The 10350-nt window shown below is 38.6% G+C and overlaps 1 non-coding gene across 1 annotated transcript; it reads left to right on the forward strand.

The window, feature by feature from the left end:
• Window positions 1–9321: 9321 nt before the first annotated feature.
• On the forward strand, window positions 9322–9428 carry LOC121204211 (small nucleolar RNA R71). Its single transcript, XR_005899140.1, has one exon. It is a non-coding gene; the product is annotated as a small nucleolar RNA R71 (small nucleolar RNA).
• The last annotated feature ends 922 nt before the right edge of the window (window positions 9429–10350 follow it).

Here is a 10350-nt window from a genome sequence, read left to right on the forward strand (position 1 = left end):
GGCACACAAACAATAAAGTTTTCAGACGAAACTTTTGTAGATATTAATTCACATATTATAAGTACGAAAAAATAATATTAAAATATTTTTTTAACTCAAATTTTTGGTTCCGAAACCACTCTTCCAATTAGGGTCTAAACCAAACTGTTACAACTCCAAAATTGTCGCGCCCAATGTAATCCATACAAATTTATATTTACTTATTAGATGGTGACCTTTCATAGAATTTCAAACTTCAATTTAATTTCTTTATTATACAACTCTTAAAATACTTACAATTATTATGCCCTAATGGGCTGATATGTTTATAATTACAATAAACTGGAACTTAAAGTTTCAAGTAGTTTAATCTCATTTATACCCCGATGCATTATAAGAATGTTTACATTATGAGAAAGAAAACTTACTTCAATACATCATCTAACGAGTTCATAATTCTGTAAAAGAATCAAAATGATCATTTGTTTCAAATACTTAAAAGGATTATTATGTCGTTTACAATTCCAATTAGGGAAATGACTAGTTTTGGCTATCGAAACAGTTGACTCCACGGGTAGAGATATAGATGTATTCATTAGAAGAATGATACATTTGATTGGACTCAATATGAATTAATTCTAAATCTATTTGTGAATTAATTCACTTGTTGCATTCATGGTGTGATTTATCTAAATCCAGAGTTAGTTATTGATCATGCATATGTAACTTATGTGCTTTGATATAAGTGGAGGCTTATGCTCTAAAGATGATCGAACACGTAGGTGGTATGTTGGGTACATGAGTTTTGTATGACATGGCTTTACTAGCAACAATAGAATTCATAGTTCGATTAAAGAGTTAACGATATCCTCTCTTTGACATTATGTGGATTGATAAATATGGAACGTGGCCATAGGTTGCTTGTTCTCAAATGAACAAATTATCACAATCATTTGTTGAAGGTGACCATATTAATCATTAAAAACACACAATAAAGAAAATGAGATAAAATAGAATTGTATTGAGTGAATGGATTTAACTCAAAGGAATCAATGATATCATATGAGAGTAACACACACATGACGAGGTCATTGGACAAAAATAGTTGGATGAATTGTGTAACGCCCTGATAAATTTATTTCTTTTTCTTTAAATTCTAACACAATTATGTATCTGCTTCAGTGGTAATGTGTTCTGGGTGTGCACGAGAGGTCTTGTGTTCAATTCCCACTTTTGGCAGAACTTTCTTCTTTTAGATCCAAGCCTTACCCTCATTGAGTGGGCTTATATAAAATTGTTCGTTAATCCTTATCAAAATGAGCCTACTAGTTTGAGTGGTGAGGGAGTTAGTATGGTAGAGGTCCTGTGTTTGAATCCTTGTGTTAACATGGGTATTAATTTTTTCTCAATTGACTGATAGAGTGTGGTGGTTCTAGGATTCTAAGGTAGTTGAGTTTGAGTGGTTAGTGGGGAGTTGAGATTTGATAATATATTTTATTTTCTTTTTCTTTTCTTTTTTTCAAAATTTTCTCTCTCTTCCAAAAGAATTTTGATGTTTCTTTTCTTCCTTTTTGGGTTCTCTACCAATTTTCTTTGTCCTCATCTTTTCTTCAATTCTATCACTTTCGTTTTTGCCCAAATCATCTTGTCTTATTTTTTCGGTATTCTTTGTGCGTTTCTGGTAAGTGTGGTTATTGTTTTGGTTAGTGAATCGTTGATTAATGGGGCTCATTTTGTTCTTAGAAGAATATCAATGGGTTAGAAGTTTCCAATCGGCACTCTAGTTGTGCGAAATCATAGTTGTTCGTTCGAAGGTAAGGGTTTAGGGTAGAGTATAGGGTTGTCTATCTTGATACAGTTCAGTTGAGTATCGTTTTAAATGACTAATTAGGTGATTTGTTGGACAATTTTAGGTGTTGTGTGGTGCGAGAGTGTTTTTGCATCAAAACCATACTAGGTGTATTCCTCTTACACGTGAAAATCAAGTTTTGGTGAAAATCGAAAGGGTATTCTGTCGACACCACACGGGCGTGTGCTTGGCCGTGTGGTTGGCCGTGTGTGAGACACGATCGTGTGTTTGACGAAGGCATGGCCTTGCGCAAGACACCACCGTGTAGTGGTGTGATGTAACCGTGTATGATACACAGGTTAGGCAAAGTTGGGCGTGTGGGTACAGACGGGCATGCTATATGAGCGTGTGGGTATTGGGTTAGGTCGAGTGGGCCACACGGGCAAGGCCAATCTAGGCATGTGGGCCCACATGAGCATGTAAGCGTAAATTTATGAAATTTTCTCTAGGGTCGCACGGGTCGTTCAGTTCGACTGTGGGCCTACCATTGGGCCGGTAAGGGCTAACCAAACCCTAGATTGTGTGATTTGATATTCTGTTAGTATACTATCAGTAGGACACTTTTATACATGTCTGACTATTCTGATATATGGATATCTGATATTAGTACATAAGTATGATAAGCATGTTATATCTATATTTGTATCTGTCTTTAGGGTGGAATTGTATATATGGTGGAAGTGTTCTGAAATACGGCCCTCTGTATTTTGGCAGCTAGGTTGCATATTATCTGATACGTGTCGTAGTGACACAATATGGTGTGTAGGCATGGGTGAGTGTTTTTAACCCCACATGGTGTGTTGGGATGGTTAGAAGTGGTGTGTAGAGGATGGGGGTAGGATTTTGCATATATGGTTCTGATATCTATTTCTGTAAAGGACTTAGGTCCAATCTAAATTTGAATGTTTATGTGATTTTTGCATTAATTGTATGTCTATTTCTATTGGGTTACACACTGAGTTTATTAAAACTCACATCTATTTGTTTGTTCTGTTAAGGTAATCCACAACTTAGGTGGGTCGGTGCGGCGAAGACTCAGCGGTGACCACTCGACTGTAAACTGTTTAAACTTAGTAATTTATGGTTTAGTTAAAATTCTGCATTCATTTTAGAGTTTGTAATGTCTGGGACTCTCTAGATTGTATGGTTTTTAACTGTTCATTTTTGGTTTGTTTGATAATTTGCATGCTTCGATAAAATGTTTTATGAAAACGATGATTTTACGCAAATAATGGTTTTTCTAAAAATACAAACTGAATTTCCAGAATGTATTGATTTTATTAAACCTTCACTATAATATGTGTTTTAGCAAATGAACTAAATAAATGATGTTTTCAGTAATAATCATGAATAAAAATGAGTTATAAAAGTTGAACGGTTTATCAAAATAACTCAGTTTTTAAAACCCATTCCTTGTGACATTTCAGATTCGGCAATAACACCTAGGTCGGGCCTGAGGTGTTACATTTAGTGGTATCAGAGCTAGATTACAAAATCAGGCATTGAATTTTGGGTTCCAAAATGGTGTTTTAAAAAAATTGATTTTCAAACAATATGTATGTGGTACACCGAGTCTTTGGTATCGATCATGTAAGTACTTATGAATTTAGATAGAACTTTCTGAAAATACTGTAGTTAGTACTTTCTGGAAACTATACTGAACTAGTTAAAGGCTGAAACCTTTGAAAACATTTTTGAATTTCTGATAACTTTTGCTTAAAATTTCTGCTAATAAATACAAGAACTGATACATAAAATTTTATAATATAGATAAATTTTTAATTATACAATGAGCGCACTAGGAACTCATGGACGTGGTTTTCGTGGTCGTGGTAAAGGCCGTAGGGAGCTCGAGCTGAGTCTTCCTCTTTAGGCAGTATGCCAAGTTTAGACATGAGTGAGACACCGATTTCACTTGCTATTGAGACTGGGTCCCAGAGCCATTTGGCTGGGGACGACACACTATCCCAAGCTATGTTGAGGGTATTGGAGAGGGTTGCTGGACCCCATTTTAGATCTAGGGGTCATGGGTCGATAACTGAACAACTTCGGTCCAATGGTGCTGAACTATTTAGGAGTGTCATTAGAGTAGCCCCTATTGTGGCTGAGTATTGGTTGGAGGCCACCGAAAGGATCATGAATGATATAGACTGTACACCTAAGTAGAAACTTAAGGGTGCAGTCTCTTTGCTTTGCGACGAGGCATATCAGTAGTGGTTATCGGTTGAGGAGGGTACTCAACCTAATCGTCTGAATTGGGATTTCTTCAAGACTGCCTTTTAGGAAAAGTATATGGGTGCGAGATATGTAGATGCTCATAGGCATGAGGTCATGAATCTCACACAAGGTGATAGATTTGTGGCTGAGTATGAGGTCGAGTTTCTAAGGTTGATTCGCTACGCTCGAGGCATGGTGGTGTCTGAGTATGAGAAGTGCGTTCACTTTGAGAATGGTTTGATGGATAATTTGAGGGTACTAATTGCTCCACAGAGGGAACGAGAGTTTGTGGTTCTGGTGGATAAGGCAAAGATGGTCGAAGAGGTTAAGCATGTGAAGCACCAAAATAGGGATCATGAGAGAGGCAAGAATAAGAGGGAGTCAGGGCTCTCTAGTTTTATCCAGAGGCCTAAGAAAAAGGCCAAACCTGATGGCCCGATTAGAGTGGGGGTTCTTATGGATCGTACTGGGATGCAGCCATGTGGTGATTGTGGTAGGTGCCATCCGAACGAGTGTTGGAGGAGGATAAGGGCTTGTTTGAGGTGTGGGTCTTTGAAGCATCGTATTAGGGAATGTCCACAGTAGACTGATCAAATGCAAGCTTCGAGACCTAGTTCTGCACAGTATTAGAGGGTAGTTCAGCAGCCATCGAGAGATTGTGGACCGGCTAGGGGTGGTAACGGTATGGGCCAAGGACAGAGAGCACTAGACAGAGGTGCTAGTTTGACTGAGGCGAGATAGTCTGCATTGGTTTATGCTGCTCGACGTCGAGAGGATAGAGTTGCTCCTGACGTTATCACAGGTATATTTTTTATTTTTGATGTACCTTATACTGCTTTGATAGACGTAAGTTCTACACACTACTATGCAGCTAGTTCTGTTTCTGAGAACTTGAGATTTTTGTTAAGATCACTTTGAGTGAGATCACTGTACTGAGTTTGTTGGGGCAGTCTGTCGGGGTTAGTAAACTCTATAGGGATGTTCCACTAGAGGTGCAAGGGGCTATACTTTTGGAAAATTTGATGGAGTTACCATTTAGGGAGTTCAAATTGATTCTAGGTATTGATTAGTTGGTTGAGCACCGAGTTAGTTTTGATTGCGCATCTAAGAGGGTTGTTCTGAGGATTGAGGATGATAAGGAGGTGGTTGTGATTGGTAAAATTTGAGATTATTTATCCAATGTGATCTTTGCTCTTGTGGCTGAGAAACTGTTTCGGAAAGGGTGTGAGGCATATTTAGCTTACATCAGTGTTTCTATTCCTGGGGACTCTTCTATTGGGGAAATCAAAATAATAAGGGATTTTCTGGATCTCTTTCCTGAGGAGTTACTGGGTTTGCCTTTGAATCGAGAAGTTGAGTTCGACATTAAGCTTCTATTGGGTACAGATCTGGTGTCCATCGCTCTATACCATATGGCACCGAAGGAGCTTACAGAGCTTAAGGCTCAACTTCAAGAGCTTTTGGATCGTGATTTTATCCATCCTAGTGTGTCTTTGTGGGGTGCACCGGTTTTGTTTCTTAAGAAAAAGGATGAGACCATGAGAATGTGTATTGATTATCGGTAACTGAATAAACTAACTGTGAAGAATAAGTATCCACTTTCGAGGATCAATGATCTGTTTGATCAGTTTCGAGGGGCTTAAGTGTTTTCGAAAATTGATCTCCATTCTGGGTATCATCAGCTTAGAGTTAATAAGCTGGATGTTCATAAGACTGCATTTAGGACTCGTTATGGACATTACGAGTTCCTAGTTATGCCTTTTGGTCTGACGAATGCTCTAGCTGCATTCATAGATCTGATAAACTGAGTCTTTCAGCAATACCTGGATTAGTTTGTCATGGTCTTCATCAACGATATTTTGGTTTAATTTAAGACTGATGATGAGCATGATGAACATTGAGTATAGTTCCATCGTGAGCTCGAGGTATGTTGGCTCGATGATCCCAAAGAATAGCTCCCAAGGGTCGGTGGTTAGGAGGGCTCAAATCGCATCAGCCAACTGAACTTGTTCTACAGTAGCCCAGTCGATATAGCGGCCCACAATTAAAGGTCGGGCCCGAAGGATTTGGAAAAGTTCTTCTTGGGGCCCTCAGGGGAACTGTAGGAGAGGGTGACGAATTTTTGTAGTTGGACCTGCGGAAGATGACGCTCCCTTCCGTTTCTTGGAAGCAGGTACGGTGATTTTCTTTCCTCGTGAAGACGACATGGTACCTGCAATCAAAACCATTAATTCATCTTGAGGAATGATCAAAGTAAAATGAAGACAAATTGTAAATAACAATCATAATTTCAACAACTACTAAGACTAACAAGTTAATCAAAGCAATTAATTGTATGGCGTGAAAATGGCAATGAATTTCATGGAATGCAACATGTGTGACTGATGAAAAATGTTAACACTAAAGGAATGAGTATGTATATTGTTCTAATCATGAATATTTACTTCTAACTAATCAAATAAAGTAGACAAATCATATAAAGATTAAGAATTTGAACATGAAAAAGATAATAGCTTGTTCTATGAATAAAATGTGAGTGATAGAAAGATGAAAATAATCATGAAAAATGCATAGTTCTATGATAACTAACATGAAAAATGAGTGCAATTAAAAGGGGAAAAAATAAACAAACGCTAGAAAAGGGAGAATGAGCGGAAAAAATGGAGTTGGATACGGTGCATGGCGTGGCGGGGAGGTCGTGTGGACTTGCAGCGGCTAGGGTTAGGGTTTTTGGGTGGGGAAGACAATGAATAGTGCAAAGTTTTTATAGATTTTGGGGCACACGGCCAGGTAACACGCCTGTGTTCCCCAATTTCAGCTCGTGTGATTCGCGAATTTTGAATTTGGGCGCGTCTGACATTTAGTACACGACCGTGTTCCTTGGGTGTGTGGGTGCACACGGTCGTGTCGAACGACCGTGTCTAGCTTTGTTCGCTTCTCCCACGCCCGTGTATGCAAGGTCCACGTCCGTGTTAATTTAACAGGTTTGACCACGGGTACTAGACACGAGTGTGTCGCACGCCTGTGTTGTTTTAACAAGTTCACCCACAGTTCTTCCACACAGGCGTGTCGCACGCCCATGTTGTTTTGGCAGGTTTGACCACGGCATGTCGCACGGCCGTGGCGTTTTATAGTAGCCCGTGTTGGGTAAATCTTTTGCCCTATTTTCACACGGCCCTAAGCACGCCCATGTTCTTGGCCGTGTCTTTGTGGAAAAACCTGTATTCAAGATCTCTATTAGTAAGTTAGGTGTTAAATACTAAAATTTAAAGAAATTAATATTGTTAGTGCTCGGGTTGCCTCCCGAGAAGCACTTATTTATAGTCTAAGCTTGACTTACCTCTCCATTGAATGGTCATGGTGGTTCGAGGAGTTTATACTCCTCATTCCTGCTATCAATCTTATCAAAATAAGGTTTTAAACGGGTGTTGTTTACTTTGTACCGGATGGAAAAATACTGGGTACCGTAAGAGGGATTTCTTCATCCGGTATGGTAGTGACAATGTGGGGATCTGCGGCATCTAATAAGACTCTATCTCCAACCTTAAACTGATATGAGAAGGTGTTGAGCTCGTTCTGGCGTAGTTTTTGTCTGTCATGTGTTCTTGGCTTATACGTCCGCCATTCATCTAGTTCCTCGATTTGTAGCCTTCGATCTTCATGTATAGGTCCTCTACTACTGCTTGGGAATGACTCATGTACTTCCTTCAGACTCATTTCTTGCAAAGTAGGTTGAACCATATTGTCAGTTTTAGTGGAATGGTTTAGATGATCACCTTCAATTTTCGATGTGTTGCCAGAATTACGTGCTTGAATGGTCCACACGGAGTGTGAGCTCACCTGTGCCAACATCAATAATCATTTTAGCAGTTGCTAAAAAGGGCCGTCCTAAAATCAAAGGAGTGTTACTATCCTCCTCTATGTCTAGAACAATGAAGTCAACGAGAAATATAAATTTATCGATTTTAACTAGCACATCTTCAATAATACCCCTAGGAAATCTTATAGTTTTATCAGTTAATTGAATGCTCATCCTAGTCTGTTTGGGTTTCCCAAGACCTAATTGTTTGAACATTTTGTAGGGGATGACGTTAATACTAGCCCTTAAATCAGCTAATGCATTATTAACATCTAAACTACCAATTAAGCAAGGAATTTAAAACTCCCTCGACCTTTTAGTTTGTTGGGTAGTTTATTCTGTAGAATAGTTAAGCAAACTGCGGTTAGCTCCACATGCGACGCCTCATCCAACTTCCGCTTATTTGCTAAAAGCTCCTTTAAAATTTCATTGCATTTGGCATCTGCGATAGAGCTTCAATAAACGGTAAGTTAATATGTAATTTTTTTAAGAGTTTAAAGAATTTACCAAATTGTTCATATGAGCGGTCTTTTCTTGTCGTGTTGGGGTATGGCACACGAGATTTATATTCGACAGTCACTGGTTTGTTTTTATTATAATCTACCTCACTTTTACCTTTGCTTACCATCGTTTCTTGCCTCGGTTCTAGCTCAGGCTTAACAAATCCTTCTTTATTTTGAACATTAATCACGTTGAGTTGTTCCCTTGGGTTAGGTTCAGTATTACTTGGCAAGCTACCTTGTGGTCGTTCGGAGATTAGTTTAGAAAGCTAGCCTATCTGAGTTTCGAGCCCTTGGATTGACGCTTGTTGATTTTTAAGTTCCGTTTTGGTGTTCTAAAAATGGGTTTTTGATACCGAGATAAACTTTGTGAGCATCTCTTTAAGGTTCAGTTTCTTTTCCTGTTGATAGGGTGGCTGTTGGTAGCCCGGAGGTGGTCGCTGATTTCCTTGGCCTGCCAATGAGAAATTTGGGTGGTTCCTCCAACCTACATTATAAGTGTTACTATATAGATTGTTTTGAGGTCGAGGATTATTACCCATGTAATTTAATTGCTCATTATCCATGTTGTGTCCATAAGGTTGGTATTCCGAATGGCTTGTTCCACCTCCACTTGCTTCGCATTGCATTACTGGGTGAACCTGTGAAGAACTAAGAAAACCATCAATTTTCTTATTCAAGAGTTCTACCTGATTGAGAGCATGGTGACCGAATCGATGTTATAAACACTGGCTATTTTCGTTGGCTTTGTCCTCATGACTTGCCACTGATAGTTATTCAATGACATCTCCTCTATGAACTCATAAGCATCTTCAGGTGTTTTATTATTGATGGTTCCGCCGGCAGTTGCGTCAACCATTTTCCGAGTCGAAGGGTTTAGGCCATTGTGGAATGTTTGAACTTGAAGCTAAAGCGGTAACCCATGGTGAGGGCACCTTATCAAAAGATCCTTGTATCTCTCTCATGCATCGTAGAGTGTTTCTAAATCCATCTGCACAAAAGAAGAGATATCATTACGTAATTTAGCAGTTTTAGCTGGCAGAAAATATTTTAGTAAAAATTTTTCGGTCATTTGTTCCCAAGTAGTAATTGACCCTCGTGGTACGAGTTCAACCATTGTTTAGCTTTGTTCCTCAATGAGAAAGTGAATAACTGGAGATGAATGGCATCATTAGAAACGCCATTAATTTTAAATGTATCACATAGTTCCAAAAAGTTTGCTAAGTGAGCGTTGGGATCTTCATCCTGCAAACCATGAAACTGAACAAACTGTTGTCTCATTTGAATTGTGTTAGGTTTTAGTTCAAAAGTATTTGCAGCTACAGCAGGTCTAACTATACTTGATTTAGTTCCTGTTAAAGAAGGTTTAGCATAATCATACATAGTGCGTGGAGCAGGATTTTGATTAGCCGTTATTGCAGGAGGTAGCTGATTGTCTTGGTTTTCAGCCATCTCTTCGGTTGGGGGTTGAGTATCATCTTCTTGCTCGTTCTCTGTGTATCTTAGGCTTCGTCTTATTTCTCTTTGGTTTCTGCGAACTGTGCGATCGATTTCTTCGTCAAAAAGTAGTGGTCCTAACGGGTTTCTTCTAGTCATAAACTATAAAAAACCTGCCAGAAGAAAGAAAAAGAAAATTAGTAAATTAGAATAAAATTAAAAATAAAATTAGATTGCAAGAAAAATAAATGGCTAAAGTAATAAAAATTGAGTGTTCCTAATATTTTAGTTCCCTGGCAATGGGGCCAAAAAATTGATCTTGTGATTTCGTGATAGGTTTTAAATATTTATAATTAATCGTTCTTGAAACTAACTATTATCGCGATGTAGGCAAGTGTACCTATCGAACAGTGGTAAAGTTTTAGCAAGACTGGATTGTCGAATCCAAAAGAACTAAAAGTACTAGTAATGACTGTCTTTTTATTATCTAGCCTAGGAATAAATAGGTT

This window comes from Gossypium hirsutum, chromosome A07 (assembly GCF_007990345.1).
Source record: "Gossypium hirsutum isolate 1008001.06 chromosome A07, Gossypium_hirsutum_v2.1, whole genome shotgun sequence".
NCBI lineage: Eukaryota > Viridiplantae > Streptophyta > Magnoliopsida > Malvales > Malvaceae > Gossypium > Gossypium hirsutum.